Source organism: Bison bison, unplaced genomic scaffold (assembly GCF_000754665.1).
Source record: "Bison bison bison isolate TAMUID 2011002044 unplaced genomic scaffold, Bison_UMD1.0 scf7180017864506, whole genome shotgun sequence".
In the NCBI taxonomy this organism is placed as follows: domain Eukaryota; kingdom Metazoa; phylum Chordata; class Mammalia; order Artiodactyla; family Bovidae; genus Bison; species Bison bison.
Genome location: NW_011495063.1, coordinates 1,585,863 through 1,598,061, shown reverse-complemented (window position 1 = coordinate 1,598,061; position 12,199 = coordinate 1,585,863). Strand labels below are relative to the sequence as shown.

General features: G+C 48.3%; 1 protein-coding gene across 2 annotated transcripts in view; it reads right to left on the bottom strand.

Moving 5' to 3' along the window:
- PKNOX2 (PBX/knotted 1 homeobox 2) overlaps positions 1-973 on the bottom strand; it is a 301,299-nt gene extending 300,326 nt beyond the window's left edge. Inside the window, exon 1 of one of the 2 annotated variants that reach the window (XM_010829459.1) lies at positions 868-973. The gene's annotated coding sequence lies outside the window, so the exon portion shown is untranslated. Of the gene's footprint in view, positions 1-509; positions 593-867 lie in introns of those variants that run through there. The other variant, XM_010829458.1, reaches the window with a different exon arrangement.
- Positions 974-12,199: the final 11,226 nt, after the last annotated feature.

The window sequence follows — 12,199 nt, the reverse complement described above, 5'->3', positions numbered from 1 at the left end:
GGGTCCCCGGCGCACCCAGAGCGCAGCTCCCCGCCCGCCCGCTACGGTGTCTTAGGCCCGCGGGGGTCCGAGTCCGCAGCCCCGCTCCTCGCACTCGTGGACAATGCACGCCCCGCCAAGGGCCCGAGCGGGGCGAGGCGGCGGGGCGGCGGGGCTGCGCGCTGGCCGGGCCCGGGCGCGGGCGGGCCGCCTCCTTCCCGGGCCTCAACGCCGCTCGCGCTGCTTCGCTCCGCGCTCTCCCGGCGCTTCCCCAGCTCCTCTGCACGCTCCCGCCGTCCCTCGCTGCTCCCTGCCTCCCTCCTCCCTGCTGCCTCCCTCTCTCTCCTCCCTGCTGCCTCCCTCTCTCCCTCTCTCCTCCTTGCCCTGTCGCAATGAATAATACTCTGGCTTGGGGACTGGAATAAAACACACGCGCTCTGAGGCAGCCGCCCGCAGCAGCAGCACCCGCCGCCGCCGCGCCGCCGCCGCCTGCAAAAGCGTCTCTGACATGGAAATGAATGACAGCTTACCTGATGCCAATCTTCATCAGACTGACACCGGCGTGACAACACAGCCTATACTTCCCAGCACTGCTCGGGACGTCAGCGGCACAGGGACCCGCCCCCCGGAGCCCCCCCCCCTCCACACACCTCCCCTCTCCCCACTCCCCCCTTTCTCCCACCCCCCCCATCACCCCCACCCACTCCCGGCCCCGGCCGCTTCCAAGTCGGAGCAGCCGCCGGAGTGTCTCCCTCTGCTGGAGACTTTTCTAAGACGTCTAAGCCGGCTCCGGCTGCCGGGAGAAAACCTCAGAGTGAGAAGTGGCCTCCGACGGAAGAACGCAGCCGACCCCCTACCCCCTGCCCTCCAGGAACTCGGGGATACTACCTGCAACCCAGGCCAAGTCCCCCTCGGCAGACAACCGAGGCGGGGCTTCCAGACAACTTGAGTTCAACGGGGTGGAGATGCGGGGAAATTTTCTTCTGTGGACCCTGAGAGCACTCCCCAGAAATTATGAAACTTAAGACTGGCAAGAAATCCTTCCCCCTACCCCCACTCCTCTCCCAGCTCCACCCCATTGCTGCCTGGCTGGCCTCATTTTTATGATTGCATTTGAATAATTCTCATTACCCTGGCCCCAGAAAAGGTGCTCAGATGACACTCTGGTTAGTTATTCCTGTTCTCAAGAGCTCCTTCTGCTCTGGGCTTCCTGGGGCGGTTGGTTCTTCCAGGGGAAGACTGTTAGCAGGTGGGGCAGAGGGAGAGATAAAAAGGTGTGGGGGCTTTGTCAGTAAAACACCTCTTTGCAAATGCGAGGCAGGCCTGTTTTAAGCCTCTTCCTATTTTCATTCTAAAAAGTGGCAGAGTTCTGGGGATCGGTGAGGTGGTGTAAAAGGAGAGGCCAGCTGGACTGTTACAGCCTGGGACTGACTACTGGGGTGGCTTCCTCTGCTTCTGGGAGGAAATTCAACAGGAGGAGGACCAACACAAGCATGTGTGGTCAGACGTGTGCCTTCTTTCATTCCACCAAGATTACAGTCCTACTAAGTGAGTGTCAGGTGGAGGCTTGCTTGCTTCCACAACTTAGCACGTGGCCCTCTGTGTAAGGGACAAGAGAACCCCACTTCCCCTATGAAATTTGCTTCTTGCTCTCTGGAGAGGAGCCATTTCAGCCACTGTCAGGCAGCGATTGATCCTCTGACCCCAGACCAGGCAGGGGGCCTGGATAAAGCCTAGACAAAAGACACGGATGTAAGTGAGGAAAGCAGAAAGTGAAACCCAAGCAGCCCAGGTTTTCAGGTAAAGAAGCTGACCCAAGAAGCTGAAGGCTACCCCTTCGCTCTTTCCAGGCCTCTGGGTCATTCCTTGTCTGCCTCCTTCCTGGCCAAGAATGAGAGCCATTAGCTACTGCTCAGAGGAGGCAATTGAATCTTTTTTTTTTTTTTTTTTTTACATCACAACCCAGATATAGCAAATACTGTTTATACAGATCCTCCCAGTGCCCGCCCCCACCCTCACCCCACCCCACCTCCCACCACATTCCACTTCCAAAGTCGCTTGTGGAAGATCCTTCACTGGAGCCCCCATCATAGACAGAATTGAATCCTCTCAGCTTCTCATAGACTCTCCAAAGACCTCACTAGGTGTATTTATGTCACTCCAGCTTGATCTGTGGTCAGAAACTCTGGCTGCTGACAGTATAATCGCACTTATATATTATACATTGATAATAATATAATAATAATGAACACACTTGCCCTTTTTATGTAGTACAGAAGCAGCCAGATTCTCCAACTCAGAGGCTGGAGGTCAGGCTGCCATAAACTCTCAGAGGGAAGCCCAGTTCAGATCCAGGAAGGGGAGGGAAGATCCACTAGCCCCTGGATCCCTGGAGGGAGGGTTTTCTCTCTTTCCCAGGGCTCCCAGTGAGCTGCTGTAGCTTGCAGAGTCAGAGGGAAGAATCAGGCTGCATGTAAATACTTAACCCCATCAGAGAGGTGTCACTGAGCCGTAAATAGTGCTGCAGGCAACGGCCATGCATCACTGACTCACACTTGTCACACCCCTCATTTTCTGAAATCTAGTTCCTTGCCCATCTCTCTCTCTCGGTACAGGAGATCCATTGCCATGAGCTATTTTGGAGTCTACTTAAATACTGTGATTTCTACACTAATATTCTTTTGAGGCTTTAAAATGCACATTGTAATTTTAAATAAAGATATTTTACTTTGACTATTTTTGTAATTTGCAGAAGTTTTAAAATGATTATCTAAATGTAACTGTTCTGGGACTTCCCTGGCAGTCCAGTGGTTAAGAATCCGCCTGCCAGTGTGGGGACACAGATTTGATCCCTAGTCCAGAAACTAGGATCCCACATGCCACACAGCAAGTAAGCCCATTCGCCATAACTACTGAGCCCAAGCTCTAGAGCCTGAGAGCCGCAACTACCGAAGCCCATGCACCGATGCTTACAAGAGAAGCCAATGCAGTGAGAAGCCTGTGCACCGCCGCTAGAGAGTAGCCTCCACTCACTGCACGTAGAGAAAGCCCATGCACAGCAACGAAGACCCAGCACAGCCAAAAAAAAATTTTTTTAATGTGACCATTCTTATAATCATTCAAAGCAAATGTTTGTCCTGTACCCAAGCTCAGCTGTGTGCTAGAGCTAAGGATAAAGGGCAGAAACAAAGAAATTCAAATAACAGCTCCTGTCCTCAAGAAGCTTCCATTCTTGTTGAAGAAGGCAAAGTCCCAATAGAGAAAACATTAAAAAATAATAATACAAGAATCCAACAGATGACACAGCTCACAAAAAAATTAATGAACAAGTGAATCGACAATATGTCAAATTCCATAAACTCCATTTCTAAATGTTGGCTTTGTCAGTGAGTAGAGAAGGAATAGAGTAGAAATGAAGTCTGTAGAATTCATTTCAGATATCCACCATCTCTCCCCCATCATCCTTCTGAGGATGAAGAAGAGGGTAGAGAGGGGCACGTATGTCACTTAAGTCACCAACACATCAACATTAGAACCAACAGGAGTTCCTACCACTCTTGCCATCTTTCTTCAGTGCTGGAGTTCATCAGGCGTGGTTCTGGGCCATGTTCTCAATCTATCTGCGCTTAATCCATCTTTAGTAGAAGAAGCTAACAGCAACCTAAGTCGTCCCTTCTGAGCCCTTGTGCTTATGCTCAGTCATTCAGTCATGTCTGACTCTTTGCGACCCTATGGACTGTAGCCCACCAGGCTCCTCTGTCCAAGGGATTTCCCAGGCAAGAATACTGGAGTGGGTTGCCATTTCCTTCTCCAGGGCATCTTCCCAATCCAGCAATCAAACCTCTGTCTCCTGCAGTGGCAGGCGGATTCTTTACCACTGAGCCACCTAGGAAGCCCTCTTCTGAGTCTTAGACATGTCTAATCAGTGGCCTAACTGAATCCTGTCTATGCTGCTGTCTATATCACCTTGTAAATTAAAGACTTGTCTGTATTAGTCTGCTTGGGGTACCATAACAAAATACCACAGACTAAGAGGCCTAAACAACAGACAGTTATTTTCTCACGGTTCTGGAGACTGGAAGTCCAAGGTCAAGGTGCCAACGAGAATTAGTTCCTGATGAGACCTCTTTTCCTGGCTAGAAGATGGCACCTTCTTGCTGTGTCCTCTCGTGGCCTTTCCATTGTGTACACCAGACAGCAGAATGCCCTCTGTTGTCTCTTCCTCTTCTTATAAGGGCACCAGTTGTATTGGACTAGGGGCCCACCCTTATGACCTCATTTAAGTTTAATCACCTTAAAGCCCATCTTCAAATACAGCCACAGTGGGAGTTAGAGCTTCAACACATGGATTTAGGAGGGACACAATTCAGTCCGGAACACTGTCCACGTGCTTGTTTCCTTTATTCTCAACATAAAGACTGTGAGTTCTTTGAGCATGGGGACAGTATCTTATTTCATCTTAGAATCCTTAGAACCTGGTACTGTGCTCGGTCAAAAAACAAAAAAACATTGTAGAAATACTCGTTGAATTGAATGGAATGGAATTTCTTTCTCTGTCATTGTCCCAGTCCAGTTTAGGGACTTATCACCAATCACCTCGAGTATTTTGATGATTTTCTAACTGGTCTCATTACTCCAACATGTCCAATACTTCCCCTATACTGTCACCAAAATGTTCTTTCTAAAACAAAGGTTGGCTCACACATTGGCTTCCCCTCAAAATCCTCAATCACTTTTCACTGCTTATAATATTTAGCCTAAAATGTTTATTGAGCCTTATAATAAAAAGGATGGCTTTCAGTGCCACATTCCCTACCTCCTCCTCCTCCTCTGGCCCTGGCCACCTTTCAGCTCATCTCCTGTATTCTTGCATACACCTCCCAGCTCCAGCTTCAGTGGTTCCAAGTGCTGCCCATGGACTTCCTGCATGACAATCCCCTGGGAAACCTCTTTATAATTCAGGGTTCCTGGTTCCAGCCTTGGAGGAAGCTGGTCTGGAGAAGGGCCTGGGAATCTGTCTTGTTAAAACTACTGCATGAAGAGAATGAGAAGACAAGCCACACACTGAGAGAAAATATTTGCAAAGACATGATAAGGGACTGTTATCCAAAATATATTAAAAATTCTTAAAATTCAACATGAATAAAACAAACAACCTGATTAGAAAATGGCAGAAGACCTGAACAGACACCTCACTAAAGAAGGTATACAGACAGCAAGTAAGCATATGAAAAGATGTTCAACATCATATGTCATCAGGCACATGCAAATTAAAACTATTCAGATACCACTGAATAGTTATTAGAATGGCCAGAATCTGGAACATGACAACATCAAATGCTGGTGAGGATGCAGAGAAACAGGAACTCTCCTTCATTGCTGATGGGGATGCAAAACGGTGCAGCCACTTCGGAAGATGGTTTGATAGTTTCTTACAAAACTACGCATGGATCTTACTGTAAGATCCAGCAACTACACTCCTTGGTGTTTACCCGGATAAACTGAAAACTTACATTCCCGCAAAAATCTGCTCACAGATGTTTGTTTCCAGCATATTTATTCATAGTTGGCAAGCCTCAGATGCAACCAGGATGTCTTTCGGTAGGTGAATAAACTGTGGTACATCCAGACAGTGGAATAATATTCAGCACTAGAAAAGGAATAAACCATCAAGCCTTGAGAAAACATGGAGGAAACTTAAATGCGTATTACTAAATGAAAGAAACCAACCTGAAAAGGTTACACACTGAATGATTCCAACTGTATGATTTTCTGGAAAAGGCAAAACTGTTTAGACAGTAAAAGGATCAGTGGTTGCTAGGGCTGATGACTACTGGAAAAACCATAGCTTTGACTAGACAGACCTCTCTTTCTAGAGAGGGGGAAAGGATATGAATAGGTAGAGAACAGAGGATTTTTAGGGCAGCCAAATACTTTGTATGGTATTATAATGATATATGTATGATATATGATCCTATTAGTATGATACTATAATGAAACAGCTCCTTGGAAGAAAAGGTATGACCAACCTAGGCAGCATATTAAAATGCAGAGACATTACTTTGCTGACAAAGGTCTGTCTAGTCAAAGCTATGGTTTTTCCAGTGGTCATGTATGGATGTGAGAGCTGTACCATAAAGAAAACTGAGTGCTGCAGAATTGATGCTTTTGAACTGTGGTATTGGAGAAGACTCTTGAGAGTCCTCTGGACTGCAAGGAGATCAAAGTGGTCAATCCTAAAGGAAATCAGTCCTGTACATCCCACAGAATGTACAACGACAAGAGTGAACCCTGTTGCTGACTACAGACTCAGAGTGATGATGTGGCAATGCAGGTTCATCAGTTATAAGAAATGTTCCACTCTGATGCGAGATGTTGATAATGAGGGAAGCAGTTCATGTTGGGGCGGAAAGCAGAGAATATAGGAGAAATCCCCATCCTTTGTGTTCAGTTTTGCCATGAACCCCAAACTGCTCTAAAATATAAAGTTTCTTAATGTTTTAAAAAGTCACTGTGATGGAGAGGTTTGGGCACTTTCATCCCAGCCACCCTGGGCACTCATGGATGTGAAAACACTCCACATGCACCCAACACTTTCCATACTTGCTCAGCTTGACTTTTTATTCTTACCCTACCTTCCAAAATTGTAACTGCTGTTGAGACTTCACTGAAATATCACCTCTTTTCAAAACTTCCTTGGTTCTTCCAGCAGAGAGCACTCACTTTGGAATTGCAGGGACCTGACTCAAATCTCCACCCTATCACGAAATAGCCAGGTGTCTGGGAGACTCCTGATGCTCTCCAAGTCTCCGTTTCTGCCCTTGTGAAATAAGGATGATGATAATATCCAGCTAGTGAGCCCATGGAGATGAAAGGACGTACTGAAGGCGAGGAGCTCAGCACAGTCCCTGGCACACGGGAGGCTCCCTAATAAGCAGAGCCATTAGATTTAATGGCCCTTTCCCAGGGTTTCCATGGCACTTGCCCGTGCCTTTATTCTAGAGCTTCTTTAATTGGCCTGAGGATGGGAGATAGCATTTGTTGAGAATGCTGCAACAAGCTCTGAGGGCTGAAAACACAGATAATGGGAGCAAGGGAAAGCGGAAAACGGTGCTTACTCTTTACCTAAGGCCCTTTCCTAACCCTGGAACCAGGTGGGACAGTGGTGCTCCGGCAGTCAGCGCCAAGTGAGAAGAGTCTGCTTCTGATTAAATGCCTGAAGGCATGTTCCCTCAGAGACTGGGGCTGGGGACCAGAGCAGTGAAAAATCAGCCTCTATAACTCATCTGAAAGGCAGAGCTCCAGGACGGTGCTCTGAGCTGCAAGAGGGGACGTCGAGGCCCCTCAGACTCTAATTCTTTTTTTTTTTTCTTTTACCCTGAGAAAGCCTCTCTGGGTATTCCGTTGCGTTCCACTCCCGCCCTCTGAAGCACGGGGGCTGCAGCCTGTCCTCTGGGCACAGACAGGCAGCTAATTGGGTCATGTCTCTAACCGGCTTCCCTAATAGAGGAGCAATATGGTCCCCAAAGCCTGTCAGAAAACCCATCCTTCTTATGGTGCCGACATACGTTTGGGGGGATTCTTTAAGCACCATCTCCCGCCCATGCCTTACTTCTGCCAACCCCCACTCCCAACACATACACACACACACACACACACATACACACATGAACACACACACGAATATATAAGCTCTCAAGGGAGCTGCCAGGCCTTAGCTCCAGATGAGGGACTCCACCGGAAACAGGAAAAAGTTTAGAGTGATTCTGCACTTTGTTCCAGGTGCTAGCAAGAAGTAGGCAGTGTCACAGCCGGTCTGAAAGAACGGAGGAAGAGGACTATTGGGAGAGAGGATATTGAGACTGGAACATGCTGAGATGATTGCCAGAAAGAGCCACTCGTGGGAGGGGATACATGTATACATACGGCTGATTCATGTGGTTGTACAGCAGAAACTAACACAACATTGTAAAGCAAGTGTCTTCCAATTTAAAAAATTGATATTTAATGGATTAAAAAATGAGTCATTTGTGGGAAATGGCATCCCAAGAATTTAGCCGCCAAAATTTGAAGAAGAAAGATGTAAAGCTGTGCTTACCCACCTGGCAGCCACTGGCCACTAGAAGCTGCTGAGCACTGGTGTGCAAATTGAGATGTGCTGTAAGCGTAATGCCCGTAATAGATTTAGAAGACAGTATACAAAAGAGTGCAAAGTATTTATTAATAATTAGCTTATATGTATGAGATAATGCAGGCTTCCCTGGTGGCTCAGCAGTAAAGAACCCACCTGCCAATGCAGGAGATCCAGGTTCCACCCCTGGGTCAGGAAGATTCCCTAGAGAAGGAAATGGCAAACTACTCCAGTATTCTTGCCTGGGAAACCCCATTGACAGAGGAGCCCAGTGGGCTATAGTTCATGGGGTCACAAGAGTCAGACACGACTTAGCAGCTAAACAAAAACAACAATAAGACACTGAGATGATAGTCTTCTAAATACATTGAATTAAACAGAATAGGTTACTAAAACTATTTTCACCTGTTTCTTTTACCTTTTTAATGTGGCTATTGGAAAATTTTAAATTATTATGTGACTTGCCTTTGATTTTTATTAAAGCCTCTTGTCTGGGCTTTGGATTTGCCCTGGTGTAACTGTGTCTGGATGCTGAAACTGTTATCATTGATCACGTATCACTCTGGTAGCTGAGGGGTGATGGAGTGAGGGTAGGCCAGCAGGACATCCAGTGCCTCCTCCCTCAGACTTCAGATCCCCCCTCCTCTGCCCCCAGGGTTATATGGAGTATTTGAAACATCCCCCTCCAAAACCAAGACCTCTTCTCCTATCTGTAAGGAGGGACCCAGCCCCCATATCCTTTTCAACCACCTTATCAGCATCACAGTCGTCACCCTCTCACCACCCTCTCCCTCAGCTCCATCCCCATCCTCACCACGGTCATCATCACCGCCCTGCATCCTTCCTCCTGTCCAGTGGACCATGTCCTCCCCATCTCCAGGGATGAACTCAATCTGTATTTGTTGCCCCTGATGCTGCAGCCAACCTCTAGGCCCTCCTGAACAGAAGGGCTAGATGCCCAACTTCATTCTGGTGGCTGGGACCTACAGCAGCCTGATGGCAGGGCTCTGAGAACAAAGGAACAACTCTGGGAAGGGGAGAGGGCCACAGCCCCAGCAGAAGCTGATCATGTCTTATCACTTCATAGGAGGAGGGTGCAGAAGAGTGGTCTAATGAGAAAAGAAGATATCCAACTTAAGCAGCACGGGGAACACGGCTTGTTTAGCAAAAGAACAAAATCGAGTGACACCAATAATAATAATAGCCAATACGCATGGATTTATTTGTTCAGTGCCAGACTCCATGTAAAGTGCTCAGCATGCCATGTCTCATGAACTCCCTATAGCATTCCCATGAAAGCTTAGGTAAGTAACTTATCACCAGGAGGGGACTCAGGCAGCCTGCCTCCAGAACCCACACTCCAAACCACGGTCCTGTGCTGCTTCCTTAAAAGCATACACGTCCACTTCCTCACTCCCTCATTCACTCATTCATCCTCCTTCAGCATGTGTGTGACTGAGAGCCGCTAAGCCACGTGCCAGAGTATTGGTTCCCCTTCAGCATCCAGGCTGACCAGGCACATCCTAAGCCCTTGGACTCTATGGATGAACAGATCACCCTCCCTGAAGGCACAGGGGTCTTACAGGTGTTTGTCTTCAGATCCCTCTCCCATTCTACAGGCAGAGAAAGTGAGGCTGGGTCAGAGGGGGGCAAGAAAGGAGTGAGTTTAAAGTTCTCCTGGCTTAATCTCAGCTTGGATTCTCCAACCAAACCAGGGTGTGTCATCCAGCCCCACCCTTTCCAGGACCTCTGGACAGATTTGGCTTGGCTTCTTCTGCTTTCCTCCCCACTGGCCTCTATTACAACTTGCGGAAAGGCCACACTCACGTCAAAACTCAGCCTCTCCAGAAACTCTACATTCGGACACCCGTGTCCTGGATCCTTCTGCATTCTTATGCTCACATTTCCACTCTAGCAGTGTGCAGTGGAAGGCTGCTTTGAATGTGTTCTTTAATTTCAAGTACAGAGACTTTTGTGGCAGTCCAGTGGAAGTCCAGATTCCACACTTCCAATGCCAGGACCTCGGGTTTGGCCCCTGGTGGGGGAACTAAGCTCCCACACAGCACACAGTATGGGCTAAAAATTTTTTTTAAAAAGTAAAAGTAAAAAATTTCAAGTATGCATTATATCTCCAAGCAGATTTTGAACTTTTCAAAACCAAGGAGTGTTTCTTTTCTATCTTGTCCTTCCCAATCTCTCAGCATTTGTTAGCAACCTCGGCCTATCTGAATTGCCTAATAAATGCCGATGGCTTGATGTGCCATGGGCAGACTTACTGTGTCTGTCTGTCTGTCTGTCTGGGTGGTACGCTGAATCAGTATGCACAGCAGGGGTGTCTGTGCATCCAAGGATCAGTGTCAGCATGATGCACGTGTGTGGATGAATTCTCCAGCTATTACGGTTATGGAAACTTAGACACACATCAGCACAATCCGTCAATTTCCAGACGTTATCTCTCATGATAATTTCCTGCCAAATCTTTGAGTTGCAATTAAGAAAGCAGATAATTTGAAACATTCTCCTCTGCATGTTGAGATGGATTATAATCCTAATTTGATAAAGACTCTTAATGACTCATTAGCCACCCTTGGCTTCTCCTCAGGTCAGCCAACTTCCCAGGCGCTGGGAGGCAGCGACGCTCGGGCCATTACATGTTATTGCTTCAGCAGCACTAAAACAAAAAAGACACGACAAAGCCACAACCGCCCCGCGGCTCTTGAATTCTCTTTTCTTCAGCTCCCAGATTTGGGCGTCGATTTTCTTTTCCTGGCTTTGAACAAAGCCTCTAATTTCCTGACAACCACATGCTCTCCCCAGAGTCTGCTCACGGCCAGGAGCAGCCCGCACGCCGCTGCAGCCAGCCGTCTGCTTGGGGAGTAGTGGGGGCTGCCGCTTCTCCACCCACAGTGTGTTTCCTGGGAAGTGATCCCCAAGACCAGAGGGTGGGGTCCTTGGGAGCAATGACAATTTCAAGTTATTTGCGGGTGATAATCACATAACAGTCCCCTCCTGTGTTGGCTGAACAGGGGTCAGAAGTAGAGGAGGCCATTTAGAGCAGGGGTCCCCAACCTCCGGGATCTTAATGTCTGATGACCTGAGGTGGAGCTGATGTAATAATAATAGAAACATAAAGTGCACAATAAATGCTATATGTGTGTGCTGTGCTAGTTGTTTCAGTCGTGTCCTACTCTTTGCGACCCCATGGACTGTAGCCCACCAGGCTCTTCTGGCCGTGGAGTTCTCCAGGCAAGAATACTGGAGTGGGTTGCCATGCCCTCCTCCAGGGATCCTCCCAACCCAGGGATCGAACCCAGGGCTCCCATATTGCAGGCAGAATCTTTACTGTCTGAGCCACCAGGGAAGCACTAGAATCATCCCAAAACCACCCTCCCACTCCTGTCCATGGAAAAATTGCCCCCAAAAGGTAGGGGACTGCTGATTTAGAGGCTTCCCCACCCCTCCAGCCCCAGGCTTCAATCATTAAATTTTTCACAGAAGCCAAAGCCATGGTTTTGCTTGAGTCATCCACTCTAGAATTTAAGAAGCTTGACTCTCGGAAGTTCTTTCTTGAGTGTGGGCTTGTGTGGACATGTGTGCAGTACACATGCACCTGTGCACGCACACACACACACACTCATCACAGATGAATACGTGGGACCCACACCCACACATCCACAGAAGCACAGAGGCAGCATGCTTCTGTGTGCCAGGACGTCTCAGAACGGTCTCTGAGCCTGAGATCAGGTAAGGAAGGAAGGAGGAAGGGAGGCTTGGTCAATCAACAAATGTGTGTCTCTGCAGCATGCCTACCACGCAGCGGGCACAGTGCTATAGGAGGCTATAGGATGGTACCAATAGGATGGAGAAGCTGGTGGTCGTCCACCGTGGCTGGACCTGGGGCTGCTTGCTACATTCTGAGTTGGAGCACGCAAGGATAGCACTGGTGGTCACCAGCAGCCTTCTGAGTTCCAATTCCCTTCCTGCCCTCCCCATGTGTTCTCTCACCCTCGTCCCCCTCCACTCAATCTCTGCTGTCACAGGGTAGGCTTGGGGTGAGCTAAAAAGCCCCCAATCCCCCCACCCCCTCCC